At 38.3% G+C, this 17,110-nt stretch overlaps 2 protein-coding genes across 7 annotated transcripts in view; one reads left to right on the top strand and one right to left on the bottom strand.

The window, feature by feature from the left end:
* Positions 1-17,110, top strand: part of LOC308196822 (uncharacterized protein) — a 110,545-nt gene that overhangs the window by 44,302 nt on the left and 49,133 nt on the right. The window lies entirely within an intron of this gene.
* SFTPD (surfactant protein D) overlaps positions 1-17,110 on the bottom strand; it is a 37,780-nt gene that overhangs the window by 18,071 nt on the left and 2,599 nt on the right. The window contains exons 2-4 of one of the 3 annotated variants that reach the window (XR_013952414.1): positions 14,929-15,002; positions 12,169-12,294; positions 24-11,033 (exon numbers count right to left, since the gene is read on the bottom strand). The gene's annotated coding sequence lies outside the window, so the exon portion shown is untranslated. Of the gene's footprint in view, positions 1-23; positions 11,034-12,168; positions 12,295-13,726; positions 13,799-14,928; positions 16,870-17,110 lie in introns of those variants that run through there. The other 2 variants (XM_080596433.1, XM_080596434.1) reach the window with 2 other exon arrangements.

Here is a 17,110-nt window from a genome sequence, read left to right as displayed (position 1 = left end):
AAATCAAATCAAAATCTCCATACCTGCAGCAGCAGGAGTGATTTTGTTCCTAAGGTCCTGTTTCTGGGGCTGATATTCTCCGATGTGATTGAGTCAGATACAGATGTTGTAGCCTGTCAGGCTGCATCTCTATCTTTTCTGTTCAGGAGCTAGAATAAATTTAGTGTCAGTAAAAATAAAATGAAAACATCAAATCAGAGCAGTGCTGTTTTTCAGATGTGATTTGCTAAAATCATTATAGACCCAATACCATTAAACAGGAGTTTGGAATTAGAGATGTATTTCTTTAAAAAGGAAGCTGGAATTTCCATACCAACCTTTGCTATTTTGGCTAAGAGCCTGAATGTGGTACCCATTTGCTGCCAACATGTGACATCCAAGGTTCATGTTGTCACCTTGTAACCCATGAAAACATCTGTTTTATTTTTCTGGTTTATTTATCCCTGTTGCAATTCTCTGAAGGTCCCTTGCCTGCAGAAGTGGAAGCATGTGGTAGATAGGGTTCTTAGCAATTTCCCTACTCCCAGTTCTCACCTGCTCAGAACAACAAACAGTATCATGTGAAGCATCTTTTTGAACTGTAGTTTATCACACAGGAGAAATGTTACTAAGCTGTACCACAACAGCATGTTTATGCACTATCCAAGCCTACGGGACTATTGTAAATTCCTGCATTTAGTGACAAATAAAAATCATAAGGGCAAGCGGTTCATTATTCAAAATTATTAGAAGGTTTTCTTCATGGAATTTGTCATTTCATTTTCTATCGCCTTATTTGTATACAGACTTCCCTTCCTCCAGAATTGAGTACTCAGCTCCTCACTATTTAGATGCTTGAATGTATCTTCTTTCTGTATATCATTCTTTGTGGGAATGGTCTTTTCTTATGTCTGTCTGCTCTTTGATGTATGGTGCTGCTCTCTGCAAATTTCCTTGGAGAAGCAAACAGCCCAGCACGTGAGAACACTTGGCTTTTGAAGTTTAAAGTTGACTTTGGAGCCATCAGTTTTGAGTGCTCTTCACCAGCAGCAATATCATATGGGAATAACAGAAGTGGGAGCTATATCCAATTATTTTCATCACAGCATAGCAAGGGTGACAGCTTCTAGAGGCTTGCAAAGGAATATATGGCTAAAGCAGTGGATAGAAACGCACAGCCAGCTCATTGATTCACTTTGATGTCAGACCAACAGCGTGCTCTTATCTCCAAACCAGGAGCTTAAAAAGTATTTCAAACTTTTCATGGAGAAAACTAGAGGCAGGATTAAAGAGTTCTGAAGAACAAGACTCTAGGAATAACCTTGTTTCAGAAAAACCTCAGACCAGGCATTACGGAGCACAACTCTTAATAGGTGCTCATACAGAGAGCTTAATTAAAGCCCTTAGAAAGATGTAAAGTGGAAGCTGTCCTGTGCAGGATCTTCTTCTTCTGAATTAGTAGTGATTTATCCCTTGCCTGTGTAACCTACCATGCATCCGTACTTCTGCACAGCAAGAAGGATGGAGCAGAGCCGAAGCTCTTAGTCTATTTCTTTTCACTTGTCAGCCAGCCCCAAAGACTATGTGGATGAATAGTTGTTTCCCGTGTTGGTCCACCACCTCGAGTCATTCCTCACTAATGGTAAAATCTTTGGATGTTCTGTGCCCACTCTATGTATTAAGAGCAAGGTAAAATTATCAATTGTCATGAGAGACGGAAATTTCTATAGCAGGACACACTAGGAACAATGCCACAGCAATTAACACAGATAAGTAGGAATAGGAATAATATTGTGATTAAAATTGTAGTCTCACCCTTTGTTCACTGTAGCAGTTAGTATAAGTATCAACATGTAGAAAAGTCCGAGTTCATGTTACTGGAGTCTGTCTATAAAAATAGAGACCTAAAAAAGTCATTCCCAGCAAGTTTCCAGTGGGTGTTAATGATAACCAGATATTCCTTTATTTATTTTTCTATCATGGGCCAAGTAGCCAGGAAACTAGGTACAAAACTGATAGCAACTCCTCCTCCCTTAAACTTTAAATGATTGCATTTTAGTCTGGACCTATGCTTATAAACCAAAAACTACTTCTGTTTTTTTGTTTTTGTTTTTTAAATTAAAAACAGACTCTATAGAGATGCTGGTCTATAGTTCAAAGTTAGCAAGACTGAACATAGTCTTTAGAGAAGCAGTAAGACAGTAAGATGAATCTGAAGCAGACCAGACAAAAACAAACAATTTTCTTCACTTAGAGGAAGTTCAGGTGTGTTTGAGGTTTCAGACAAAGTTCACAATTCACATAGCACCTCCTCACACAGGGAACAGATTGCTAAGAACACACATACTGAGTGCCTCCTTTTCTTTTGAATATTAGCTGCTTAAGCTTCCATCTACCTGAGCTAAAAAGCATCCACGCTTTTACAGCTCATAAAATATCATGTCTAATTTCCAGATTTTCACTTTACTTACAAAAGATGATGTAGAATGCCACTCCTGTAAGATGAGTTGCTCAGTTTGTTAATTGATAAGTCAAGTAAAGAATTCTGGACGTTTTTCTCTGTACTGAAAGAAAAACTTGTCAAACACAGGCCTCTCCAAGCACATGACAGATGAAACTCACATACTGTTGAAGTATCAGAAGCCGTAAATACATTTTACTTCTCAATTTAAGTGCACATTGAGAAAGATTTTGTGACAATTTAGATAAAAATCCAGATATAATTTCACATAGATTTGCTAGCACACAATAGTGTCTGGTTGTACTGAAAATTCTTTAATATGCACAGTAAAGCTTGCAAAGCATGGGGAAGTTACTGAGATTAGACACTCAGGGATGTGTCTTAGGTGTGATTATGAGATCAATTAAATACTTTTCCTGTTTCAGCAGGATCTTGCCTTTCTGTCTTTTAATGATTCTAGAAACGAGTCAGTCATTAGCAGGATTTTCAGGACTTGCATTTGCACAGCTGATCCAGAAGTCTACGACAAGGGAGAACAAGAGAGGTTAACCACTCAACTGAAAGCACAGTCGATAATGAATAAAGTGGCCAGGAAGTGACCTCTGGTGGACAGCAACAAGAGTGTTAAATATGCATATGTACTCGGGAGAGTAGCTTATTCATTTAACTACTTTACATCCACTGACTTGAATATCATCTAATATTATACCATAATCAAACTTTCTCCTTAAACCAGAATCATTTAATGCAAAAATTGGAAACCAATACCAGAATGGTCAAGTTTTGAATCATAAACTTTAGGAACCTCTGTATCAAAAAGGATTATTGACTTTGCATATAGTAACACTATACTTTTAATAAAGTGAACCAAAGGCAATCTTTCAGGTGATATAAAATTACAAGCAATTTCAAAGGGAACAGGGTCCTCTTTTGAAGGCATGCCAGTAATTCTACAAAGCACATGCTTTTCACAGACAGGGTGAGGTGGTGGAATCTGCCACTTTCAGCACACGCAAGGTGCTGATCACAGCCTCTGTACTAAATCATGAAAACTTTTATAGCTATGCACTAAAATACAGAACATCCCTAAAGACCTCATCTATTCCCAACTAAATGTTGCTGAAGAGAATTGTAAGCTTTGGAATTCCTTTTGATATTTTGGGGCCCATATTTGCAGAGTGCATGCACATTCCGAGAGACCGTGAACTTTGTGCAGATCTATGTGAGATTGCAAGCTCCCTCTTGGTGGTTAGAGTCACTTGCCCTTCCTACTGTTTCTCAGTTTCCACCTGGAAACTCCAAGAGCTTCTCGCATGGGTCTAACAGTAAATACTGGAGAAGGTTTGCTGTATAGAAATAACACAGTGGAATTGTTCCCAAGGAAAACCAGTCTGTCTTGGCAACGGTTGTCCTGGCAACAAAGTCTCCTAGCAGAGGATCATGGCCACTGATCCACAGAAAGTGATCCATGAGTCATTTTTCTCAGGGCTGGGGAACAGAGCTGAGAGCCCCCCACCATTTGGCTTTTCCCCCAGCTCACGTTGTGAGGAGCTCCTACGAGCCAAAGAAGTTAACTGGAATTCTGCCTTTCGACCATGGATCCAGAGCATACTAATTACAAGGCATATTAATAGGCAGCACCCTTACAGGCAATTTTTTTTTTTTTTTTTAGCTAGTCATGTTAAGAAGTGGCTTAGCTCTCCAGTAGGAGACAAAAATTGCACTGGAAAATAACTTTCAAGTGTAAGTAAAGACAGCCACGACAGTACTAAGCAAAGCACAGATAAAAGTAGCAGAACACGTTTCTGTCTAAGATCTTCAGAAGTTCATGTGAAAGCTTTGAAGAGCTGCACAGCTTTCAAAGGAAGGCTGCACTGCACTTGTAGCTGCACAGCCCCAGACCTGAGCCCAGCCGAAGATGAGGGCATGCATCAGACGCACATCAGGGAGCTAGAACCGTGAGCTCTTACCTTAGACAGTGCTTCCACGCTCAGCTCTCCCTGGCTGCGCGTTATGACTTGATTGCTCTTGATTGCTGAAGTGGCATTACTGCAAGTCTGTATCACTCCAGGACAAAGCATGTGCGATGTTAATCACAGCTCTTTCCCCAGCATAGCATATAGCTAGCACTCATTGATTAAACGAACAAGGGGTTGAGCAGTGAGCAGAAACTTCCACTACCATGATTTGAAACCGATACGTTATAAGAATCAGGAGAACTACCTGGGTCCATTCGGGCTCAAAAGGTCCATCACAAGGGTGAGGATGAGCAGGGCTGCACCAGGATGCCCGGGTCCAGAATCAGCAGGGCTTCCAGCCATTTCTCAGAAACGGATCTGAAAGAAACATTCCTGTTTCAGAAAACATGACTTTTTAATAAAAGCATTTTGTTCTGGGATATTTCTCACAGTTCATTCTACTTCTTTTATATGAACTATGCCAAACTATGCATATGATTATTAAGTCATGAATATTTGGACACATGGCATTTTCATATAAGAGGAATGCACAAGAGTTTATTAGATGATAATGCAGCCATTGCATGAACTAATCTTTGCAGAAAAAGATTTGAAGCAGAATAACTTTTTTTTCCAGCAGTTTACACTTCTTTTTCCATTACCTGCACAGTAAATGTTTCAGGAGGCTGTTAGGCAGGTGGACTAACAGAGACTGTCAAGGAGGGAGAAAAAAGCACCTGTGGCAATAAATCATACGGACTGAAAACTGCATAGAAAATACTTGGAGCTATGTAAAATCCCATTTCTAACCTAAACTAGTAAACAACTTGAAAAAATGAGCGCAGACATAAAAATTATGAACTGACTACAAATCAGCTGCAAACACATTAAAGGCCTGTATTTGTTCGAATACATTATTCATAATGAATAATTTGAGCAGTAGTTGTATGCAATTTATGTTGTATAAACTTAAGTAAATACTTGTAACCAAAAGCTGATTTAAGGAATTAATGAGCAATCTCTAAATAAAATTCTATTACTAAATAACTCCCTCCCCAAGTTGCAAAGCCATATGTTTCCTTCGGCATGTATTCCAATATTTCTATGAGCAGCTAAGCCTTGTAATGTTGGGATACTGACAGTTTATGCCTGATGAAGCTTTTGCTAAACAGGGGAAGAAACAATTGTTTTTGAGAAGTCCTTAAAGTATTTAAGGTTCAACAGCAACACCACCTGTACATAGGTTTACTGTATGTAGTTACATTTCTAATCAACGATCAATTTTTTAACAATTTTTGGTAAAGGAATAGAAGGATTTTTTTTGCCTCTACCAAAGCACTTCCACTGACCTCCTGCGCTCGTTTAGACATGAAACATAGAAATGAACATCTCAGGTGTTGCAATACAGTGTAGCATGTCTGCACAGTCTGAATTGATGTACCACACTGGCACATCAGTTGTGCTTTTTAGTGACTATAAGCAATTAAGAAATTCACATTTCACATGTCTTTTAGTCAGCTGTGTCAAAATCTTTTCCTACACACCATGACACGCTAATGTCATTTTAACTTTCAACAAGAAAACAGCTAAGTACTATTACCAGTTAGATACACATGCAAACAATAAGCACAACTTCACCAAAGACTTCTTTCTACACCCAGGATCTCCTTCCCCTGTCAACTCTTCCTTCCCATCACTACCTGGCAAAATATCTCTAATATGGGTACAAAAAAAAGCATGTCCACATACCTGAGGGACTGTGCTTACATCTCAGTCCACAGCTTTGAACTCAGTGATGGCTTCAGAGAAGAATAACTGGATTTGATTTGCACAAACTTCACACACTTCTGCACTAATTCTGGACTAAATTTGAATATTAGGTCAAACGCAAACAAGTCGTGCTAAAGCAATATCAACAGAGGCATTAGTAAACCAGGTGGTTTTGAACTGTTGGAGATAATGAAGAATGTATACAAATGAACCCACCCTCCAGCTATTACACCCCCAAATTGTTATCCAAACAGAGGGAAGAACTTCTGTGGCTTTAACAGTTAGGTGAGTTCTTACCAACAGTTGAGACACTGTAGAGCTTCCTATCGACTTTTTGGACTGTGGATTAAACACATACCAGTGATAATGTTGAACTAAACAACAAATCAAACATCTAACATTTGCACAGAAATGAAAGACCTACAATAACTCTAGTGCAGTATTTTGTATTACCTACTTTCCACTAATATTTTACCAGCTCTCTCATATTCACTTTGTCACGCAAATGGTACAAATAACTTCCTTTTATGTTTTCATTTATCTTCTGTTTCAAAAGCAGTTTTAGGGTTCTGAATAGCTTTGGAATAGACTCACAGCTTGTCACAGGGCAGATGCCATTTTGCAGGTTGAGCCTGTTTAGAGAAACACTCCAAGCTTTACTCCCTTGTTTGAGATGCATCCAGAGGTTGCTATGTAGCAGATGGGCAGTTAGGCAGAACAAGCTCTTCCTCCTCAGTGCCTCCTCTAGATCTGACTCTTGAATGCAAGGGCAACATTGCTGAAGTGCCTTTTGTAAATGACATGCACAATTACCCAACATTGTAGAATAAACCCAAATATATATATTTTTTAACCCCCTCCACAATGCAACTAGTTTATAGCAGCAACTAAACAACTAGCTGTTGTCATTAGTCTTTGATAGCACTGCTACTCAAATATCAAAGTTGTTTCATTTCTATAAAATGTGTCTTAGCATTTGAAAAATATTTGGTAATGAATTGTAACTGGTCTTAAAAGTTGCCAAAAATATGGAAGTTAACAAGATTTTTTGAAGCCAGGATTCTGAAACACTAGATTTTTCTAAAGAGAGTGAGCCAAAGATGTGTTGATACAATGAGAGATGCAAAAATGGGTTTGTTTGTTTATTATGACAGAGCTCCTTAGCTCTCAAGTACTTCTTGGTCACATCCCATCAAACGGGAATTTTGCAGCTCCAGTATAATAATAACTATTATTCTGTTAGTCACTTACCTCATATAGTCCGAATAACATTTACGTGACTAGTAGTTTGAACAGAATCTTCAGTGTAAATTGATGTATATATTAGAACAGAAAAAGTACTCCCTGTGAGCTGGCACAGACTTTTTTCTGTTAGTAATTGCTGCAGCAGACAAGCAATGGCTGCACTCTAGAGCCCCTTTCCACTAAAGCCTGAAGACATTCGTAATCTTTTCGAAAAGCCTGGTACCCCAAAGTTTTCATTGACCTCAATAAGAGCTGTAGGTTTCCAGAATTTTTTAAAACATACCTATTATTTTTAAATCCTAATTTTAATGTATTAGTTTAAATAGCATGTGTAAATGCAGAAATAATTCTGAAAGATGTGGAATAGATCCCCAGCACCTCCATACATACAAGAGAAGCCCTTAAAAACAACCATCTGTTTCCCCCAATGTTTTCTAACCTGTGTTTAGATAATCATAGGAGACTTCACAGCTCTTCATACATAACTGTGAAATGACTACTAAATGACAGATAATATAAATGACTACTAAAATGATAGACTACTAAATGATAGGTCATGGGAAGATTTATTGTTGCTAATGTCACCTTGCTGTAAGAGGGAATGTTCATTTTCTTTCAGTGAGTCACTACACAGCAGATGTTGTCTGTTTGTCTAACAGTGATAAGGAGGGCAGGACACAAGAAAATTAATTTCCACTGATGACAAAACAAATGATGGAAGAAAGTCATGTGGTTGACAAACTGCAGTATGACATCCAAGCAGGAATGCTAAAACACTGATGATGCAAGTAAAACCATAATATCATTTATGCAATACAGTCCAAAATGTTACTTAAATCTGATACACAGACAATATATTAAGTAACATGTACATTTATACCAAGTGACAAATAACCCAGGTACAGATAGATTAGAGGCAGAAGTTTTAACAGGATCCACCTTTCCACTTATGCATTTGTGCGTTGTTCTCTTTTTACCACTCTATTTATTTCTACTAATTCCCTGTCCGAGTTATAGGATTTTATTACATACATGCCTAAGCATTTCTTCTGCCTGTATAGCATTTATTGCAGGCAATGGTCTCGTTATGCCTACCTGCTACTTATTCTATAGCACTGGTCTCTGCTGACTTCCTTAGAAAAGCAAGCAGCTCAGCAGCTTGGCAATGAGGAGCTTTTGAAGTCTCAAGTCACCTTCAAAAAAATGGTTTTGAATATTTTTCCACTGGCAATCATGTCTTTTGGGAGCAGGAGAATAAGGAGGACCCAGAAGCACAATACATCTAAATTACTGTCAGCACAGCATAGCAGAGTGGCAGCCTCTAGGAGCCTGCTGAGCAAGGCCACGCTATTTCCCTGAGTGACCCACATGTGAAAGCACTGCATACAAATCCACAGCCAATTTGCCAATTTACTTTGATGTCAGTTCAGCTGAGTACTGCTATTCCAAATGAAAAGTTTAAATGGGTTTCCAGCTCTGTAGTTCTCTGAAAAGGGGATCAGGATCAAAGGGGTCCTGGAACAAGAAACCCGTTGAGATGGCCTTTAGATCATGGTGTTAGTAAGATCCTGGAGAATGACTTCAGCCAGATCTCAGAGGAATCTGTTTTAACTCTGAGAAATGCAATTTCTTGAAGGAATATTGTATTTCTTGTATGAAGTAATTGGCCGTGGTTTATGCCACCAGCATATCACCCACCACCTGCTGTGTGATAGTTTGGCCGCACAGCTCAGCTGTGGACAAAACAAAGCCTGCACCCTTTCAGATGCCCACATCAATTGCAAACCACATCTCTGAATCTAATTCACCTATATGATGAAGTGACTAATGGAAACTGCTGCACCTCTGCTACGCCAGCTTCTCCTACCTAAACAAGGACCTTATCTGCAACTCTCACCCTGGAAAGTGCACATTTTTTCCCTACTTTTATGACATGTTTGTTTACTCTGCAAGGCTTCTGTCTATAATTGTAAGCTACTCCTTTTATTTGTTTTTTGATTCCTTTAAGAAAAGGATGAACTATGCCACTCAGTTCTCATAAAGTCTTTAAATGTTGTCCTGTTTGGACCACACAGCCCATATTTCCCATGATCTTTAAGATTTCATGATCCAATGAGTTGAATCAAAGAAGCTGAAGAGAGTGAGATGAAGAGAAACAGTGCAAATAAAGCAAGTCTATACCATGATTTCATAGTATTGCAAACATTTGCATATTGCTCGCAAAACCACTAGACAAAGGCCATAACAACTAAAAGGAAACCCTAATCTTTTACTACAGGTGTAACGCACAAGATTGAACTTTACGGAACTTAAATGGAATTCCAGAATACATATATTCATACTCAATATATTTAAAATTTTCAGATGTTTGCGTTTATATCGTTTTTGAATAAATTGCTATAATTAACAGAGTAATGGCTTTTTAAGTCTTCCTTTTGGTTTTAGTAAGATTACTTAAATGGAAATGAGACATTGTTTTCTCTGCAAGTTTGCCCAATCAGGCTTTGTAAAATTATGTGATGGGAGGAGATACAATAATGAAAAGCTTTCTGTGCTATGCAGTGGATTTCTTCTTTAAGAGTGGGATAATTTAGACAGTAGTCAACTTTCCATGTAGACTGAGCAACTGCACTGACCTAGATATACTGGAAGTAAATTAATTACAATTTCAGGAGAAAATGCGGTCTCTTTTGAATCTCAAATCATCACTAAACCCTAATACTTCATTCATTAAGAGGGATTTCTCTGGTAAATAGCAACTGCTATGCGTTACTGTTTGAAATCACAAACTTCACTGCCGTACTTAATCTCAGAATATATTGGATTTATTGGAAAATGTGAAGCAATGATATTCTATTTATAGCAGTGCCATGATGATGAATGAGCACTACCTTAAGGTAAAATAATTATGGTGAGTTAATACTGCCTTATTAGAAACATGTCTAGACTTCGTCTTTATTACTAGCTAAGCTGGAAGGCTCCTCTGGCTGGGAAATTGCCACTGTTTTATCTTGGTCTCCCTATCTTTCTGTAGTATCCTGCTTGCCATCTCTGCTGCTCTGAGGAATTCTGTAAGGAACAGAAATGCAAATCATTACTTTCTCATATTTGCATAGAATGGCAATTAATTGCTCTTGACAATGACATTTCTAAAGAGGAAAATGTGGAAAGCAAGAGAAAAATATATTATTCAAATATCTGGCCTGAGAAAATGATGGCAAGAAAAGAAGTGTGTGCCAGTATGGCATATTTGCCAAAAGCTTCATCTGGGAGACATTTCTGCCATCCTCTCCAGGCTGCTTACATGGAAACTATGACAAGTACCAGTGCAAAGCCATAGAGAAACTCTAGGTATCTGATAGAAAACTACATTAGAAAACATCTTGAAAAGACACTGATATTCAGAAGCAACAACAAAAAGTTTTGCCAAGACTCGGGTAGAGTATATACTTACGGAAGACTTTTTTTTGTAAAGACTAATAAAGCGATTGTTTTGCTGGACAGAAGGGGCAAACCTGCCTTGCTTTGTGCCACTGCAGCTCTGGTGCTGATGCATAAGGCTGCCTGTTTGTGACTAGCGTGGATCCCTTCTCTTCCATTATGTCCTTTTCAGCTGCCTGCTAACACAGATGAGCAAATAAGTCACTATCAGTATCGAAAGGATGAGGAAAGGACAGAAGGCCTTGCTTGCTTCAATTGGAAAGGTTTAAATTTTTCTGCCTAAGTAACTTCAGTAAGATATAAAAGCGTACTGCCTTAACGATCTGCCCTAAAGGCGGTAGTCTTCTATCCTTCCTTCAGGCAGAGATGGATTGTATGACCTTTCACAACCTTTAAGCAGCCCTTTCTTCTATACTGTTGTTTTTTCATTGGTTTAATGCCTTAATAGTATTTTCTTGTGAGCAGCTTCATTTTATGAGTACTCATTCTCTTATGACACATACATTTGCGTTCATTACCATTTTTTCTTAACTTGGTAGTGAGAAATTTTCAGACCTTCTCTAAAGTTAAAATTAAATTTCTTTCCTCCAGCCATCTTGAAACATCAGATTTCTGCAGAATTTAACAGGAGTTAGAATGATGCTTCCAATAGGTCCAGGCACATTTAGTTTTGCATATCAAATCATTTTAGTTTTAATATAAGCATTTTAAATTGCCTTAATAATACTTCTTCAACTTTAAGCCATAGATGAAAATAATGTCATTTTTTCTTTACAATATTTTGAGTGTGCTTGGTAAGGATGTTAGCTAAGTATGCTCAGATAGCTAATGAATTCCTTCCTCATTACTAGCACCAACTTCTATTGGAAATAGTTCTTATGCCTACATAATTTCCTTTATTTTGGCCTTTCTTCTTGTTGATATGGAAAAAGAAAAAAATGACATTCTTATAGAGGTTTCCAGCTTTAGTTTAAAATATTGAGCTGTGCTATATATTACACACCTCCATATTTTGCTTAAAAAAAAAAAAAATGGTATGAAGGATTCTTCAGAAAAAATTCTGAAGCAACTCCATCAGGAACAGACTTCATTCACTGTCAGACCAGAATGGATTTAGATATGGTAACCGAAAACTGAAAGCTCCGTAATCATACTAAATCAGAAGATTTTATAAACCTTCAGAATAGCTATGCTCGCAAGTCTTCTAAACATACTCTGCAGGGTGAGCAGAACTGTACTAAACGTTAGTTTAGTGAAGAACAGTTGAACATAGTTGCGAGCAAGACAGATTGGAGAAAGATTTTTTTTTTGTACCTGGATGCCCTCCTGTCCCCCATTTCCTCTTTCTGTCTTTGCAACGCTGGAGCTGTTGCCAGGAGCTCTCATTCCCGGGGTTGACGTACTCGGCTTGGACGCAGCAGCACTGCTCCATCATCTGGTCTGGAAGAGGTAGTGAAAGAGCTGTTAGCTCTCCTCAGCTGCTCATGCTCTGTAATACATCTATACTAAATCAAGTTGCCTTGATTACCACTTTTTTTTTTTTTTTTTGCTGCCGTTTAATACATAGCATGAATAATGAATACTCCCAGTCAGCTCTTAAATAAACCCCTTAAGAAAGAAGCACTTAAAAAAAATTAATTTCAAAAATCACTTAAAATTTGGAAAGCCAAAGTGGCAAACTGAGGTTTTATTTCACCATCCTGTCAGAGCCTTGGCACATATGTACTCCCAGATGCATTCCTCCTCGCTCATAGTTGGGGGTGTGCAATGCCCCCTGAAAATAACAGGCCTTAGAAACGGGGCAGGTATCCAACATGCTTGGAAGCCTCTATTTCTCAAGTGTTAGGTGACGGGCTTGGCAAGGGCTAAAAAGCCTGGTAATTATGGGGGTATTTCTGGTAAGCCATTAAAACTGCAAAATTCAGCCCTTGTAATTCCATATCTTTATATTCCATTTTGCTGTTTCACTCGTTAACTGTAGCAAATGCCCAATCTGAGCTCACAGTTGCTCTGAATTCATGGAGTTTGTTCAAACAGAACTGCACTAACATCCAACTTAGTGAACTTAGATCTTTGTATTCAGCAGCCAAGAAACATGCATACTGGATCTATCAAATATACATTTATCTACCCGGCTGAGAAAAAGGTAGATACACACAGATAAGCTGTGTTGTAAGTATAACACCAATGTAACCCAAGGCCAGAATTATGAAATCTCAACAATAAGAGGTAGCACATCAATATATCCTCTGTAAAACAGGAGATCATAAATATGGTTTGCCTCATACACATTTAATGTAGTGCTATATGTTATGTTAAACTCAGAATCATTTTAGTAGACCTATTATCAGAAAGTCATCTACATAAATGCAGACTGAATTAAAAATAAATAAATGCCACCTTTTCTGAATGCAGCTTCATTGATAAATGACAAAATGAAAACTAGAGGCAGAGAGAGCACTTGGTTATTTACTCTGTAATTTTTGTTGCTTTGCAGAAGTCTTAGCAGAGCTAATTTTGGAGTTCAACCTTCCATTAGCCTGCTAAACATTTAGTGAAATGATCTAAAATCTCTCCCTATGCCACTTTACTTTAGATACATTTAAATAATTAATCTAAAAGAATAATCTAAAAATGGTAAACAATTACACTGTAGCAGCAAGAGAATTTCAGCTGATAGCTAATTAACTGATATGGCTACTATCTGGCATAATAGAAATCAAATGTAGATTATTTTCTGACTTCCAGAGTACTTAAAAATAACAGAAACAATGAGCAAGTTACTGCAAGCTAATGCTTAAGCCCATGCAAAGTCTACATTGAAGATTGTGATCAAAAGTCTAATAAAAGCAATGAAAATATTTCCACAGACCATAACGTCTCTGAATCATGCCTCTGTCAAAGTTAATTTGCATCATGTTGAACTTAGCAGTAAATCCAAAATCTGAAATTCAAACAGGAAGGATTTTTTTCTGTGCTATATTGAACTGACTTCATATTCTTCCAATCGCATCTGGAATTCCCACTGTTCTTTCCCCATACCCAGTTGTCATTTTACCGGCTACTGTAGGATATCGAGATCTAATTATGGGCTGCTGTGGAAGATGTTCCACAGAGGTTCCCATTTCTGTAAGGCTTATTGAAGATTCAGGCGTAGATCAGATTTTATACTCCTTCTATTCCTTCCTTACATTATTCTCATATCTGATTTAAATTTAAGATCATTTTTCTTTCCATGGACAGTATTTTTTAATAATACTTGAGGAATTTCTAATTCTGCTAAAAAAACGCTGAAAGATTCTTTGCAAACCTCCAGACAATCTTGAAGTAGGCTAATGTTCTAATAAGAGAGTATACTCTGAATTTATCACCTGTTATGCCAGTTATAAATTCACTGACATTAAAGAAACAATGAGGAGAATCTAATCTAAAGAAATGTGGAATGGAATGGTTCTGTTCAGTTCAGTGGAAAGGGGCCTTTGGAGGTCACCGAGTCCAACTGCCTGACCACTTTGGGGCTCACTAGAAGTTACTGAGGGCAATGTCCTAATGCGCCTTGAACACTGGCAGGCATGGGGCACCAGCCACCTCGCTGGGCAGCCTGCTCCAGCCTTTGGCCACCCTCACAGGAAAGCAATGCCCCCTCCTGCCCAGCCTGAGCTCCCCCATCGCAGCTTGGTGCCACTGGTGCTCAGGGAGCAGAGCCCGGCACCTGCCTATGCACGAGATTGCCTCTCAGCCTCTTCTCCTCCAGGCTGGGCACCCCGAGCCTCCTCAGCCTCTCCTCACAGCACGTGCCCTCCTGCCCTTGGCTGGCTCTGTTGCCCTCCTCTGGGGAGGAATTCAACAAGGTCCTTTCAAGGACCTTAACATCCTTTTCATACTGCGGAGCCCAGAACTACACACAGTATTCGGAGGTGAGGCTGCACAAACGCTAAACATAATGGGAAAATCACCTCTTTTGCCCATCTGGCTCTACTGTATTTAATGTGTCCCAAATGTACTTCAGCATCTAAGCAGCTAACACACAGCTACAACACCACCATTACAGCAATGTTGAAGCCTAGTGCTTACCTTAGTTTAGCAGCAGGCAGGCAGGCACTGAAACTCTGGCAGCTTTACATTTTTCAGAAAAGGTTCTCAAAAGTCTGCAAAAAAAATTCCAGACACACACACAAGGGGCAGCTTCAGTCCTCTTTCCCCTGAGAGCATCACAAACTTGGGTATGTTACCCCTAACCTTACACCTGTGCACTTTGGTGGTACTCCATGCTGTCCGAGCTCGTGCCTTCAGCTGCAGCCCCATGGTGAGCCCAGCTCAGGCTGAGCAGGGCTCTGCTGGAGTCCCAGCTCAGAAGCCCTTGTTCCCCTAAGCCAACTCTAGGCATAGGTATCCTGGTCTGTAGTGTACCTAGCTTCTACCTGGATCTTGAACATTGCTTTTGCTTTTTGTTCCAGGACTTTAACATTTAAAGGTTTAAGGGTTACAGTTTAAAGGTATCCAAATCTTTCATTCTTGAGCAATCATTTAAAACAGACTTACAGCACTACATGATATAAAACAGTAGTTCTTTGGATCAACTAAAAAAAGAGGTTAGAGCGATGAATAAACAGTAAATAAATAATTATACGTCCTGATCCATCTTTTCTCCTTTAAGGACATCCATACTATTCCTTCATTTTAGAAGTATTATACATGTACTTGGTTCCTATTTTTGGAAAGTCTGTGTTGGAGTAGAGCTAGCTGTTATTATTTAGAGATTGCACCAGAAGAGGAGGATGTGAAACTGGTGGTAGCAGTACCATGCAACTGCTCACCAGCTCAGTTGTAATCACGGGATCTTGATGCCAAGTAAGGTACGTATTTTTCAGTACTATAAAAAGCCTCAAGGCATGCTAAACATCTACAACAGAACTTATTTGCATAAATACATGCATACAAAAATTTCAGTATTCATAAAGACGTTTTTAATCTTTAGTCTTTCAGACAGGTCTTTTTAAATCAAAAATGTTCAAACAGTTCCTCGCGCTTGAACATTCCTTACTTCATGTCCATACAAAGAGTCAATTTGTTGAACTTGCCCTCTAAGGCATTTAGAAATTGTACTAAAATATCTGTACACTTTACATTCCAGTGCTCCTACTGAAGTCCTGCCATTTTTGTGCTACAGAGCTATTTGTGCAACTACAATATTTAGGTAGGCAATGACTTTAAGAAAAGGAATTGCTGTATTTGCAACCTCATGTTCATGCTTTAAAACTACTATTCTTGCAATATTTCACTCTGCAATCAAAACTGCACCCCTGTCACACCAATAATTTTGCTCATTTATGCCTCAAGTTTCCTGCATTAACAGCATAAATTTAGAGCTGTATTTTTGCTGCTCTCAGGAGAGCATAAAAAAGAGCTCCACATTTAATATCTAAAAGGCAAATGCATTAAGGAAATGAAACTTTGGCAATTTATGTATTGCTTCATCCTGAAAGAACAGAATTAAAAGATACCTAATGGACATCAGTCCCTTTGCAATTATGTTTCAGATAAAACCTTCCCTTAGAATCTGGCACATTAGACATATACATTTATACACATATACTATTGATTAGGAGACAAGAGCTTTGGTTTCTTAGCTGTGCCAGTTTACAGTAAACAGGAGTGGCACCTACCATTCTTAAATGTAGTTCATACTGTGAACTGAATTAAATGTAATTTAAATTATTATAATAAATTATAATAAATATATTATTACTAAATTATGCTACTAAGGTGATGAAATAAAATAAATGAGTTAGATCATCATATGCAGTGAGCGAATACTAACAACGGGAGTTATATTGATTACAATATCTGGGAATCTACAACACAAGATTAATACATCAGACAAATGTTCTTCAAACAAATTTTCTTGCAAATTCCTGTTCATCATCTTTTCAAACTTCAGTCATTGGCTTCTGTTTGTTTTTCACTGTTACCTGCCAAACACATGTGCCAAGTTCTGGTTATCTGGGCTTAGTTTTACAGATAGAGCAAGAGAGGGGCAAAAGAGTCATGCAGGATAACTTGAATATTAATTTTCACATGGAAAAGTTACTTAGACTGAGATTTTTGGATGTTGAACTTGTTTACTATACAATACAGAGCAAGGCTATCATATACTCTTGAAACCTTTACCTTAAATTAATTTAATACACCTCCAGCACAAATATATACCAAATCTAGAAAATACGGATTTCACAAAACCATTTTATTTAAAGAG

This window comes from Anser brachyrhynchus (genome assembly GCF_964034855.1).
Source record: "Anser brachyrhynchus genome assembly, chromosome: 6".
Lineage (NCBI taxonomy): Eukaryota > Metazoa > Chordata > Aves > Anseriformes > Anatidae > Anser > Anser brachyrhynchus.
This window is presented reverse-complemented; position numbering and strand designations above follow the sequence as displayed.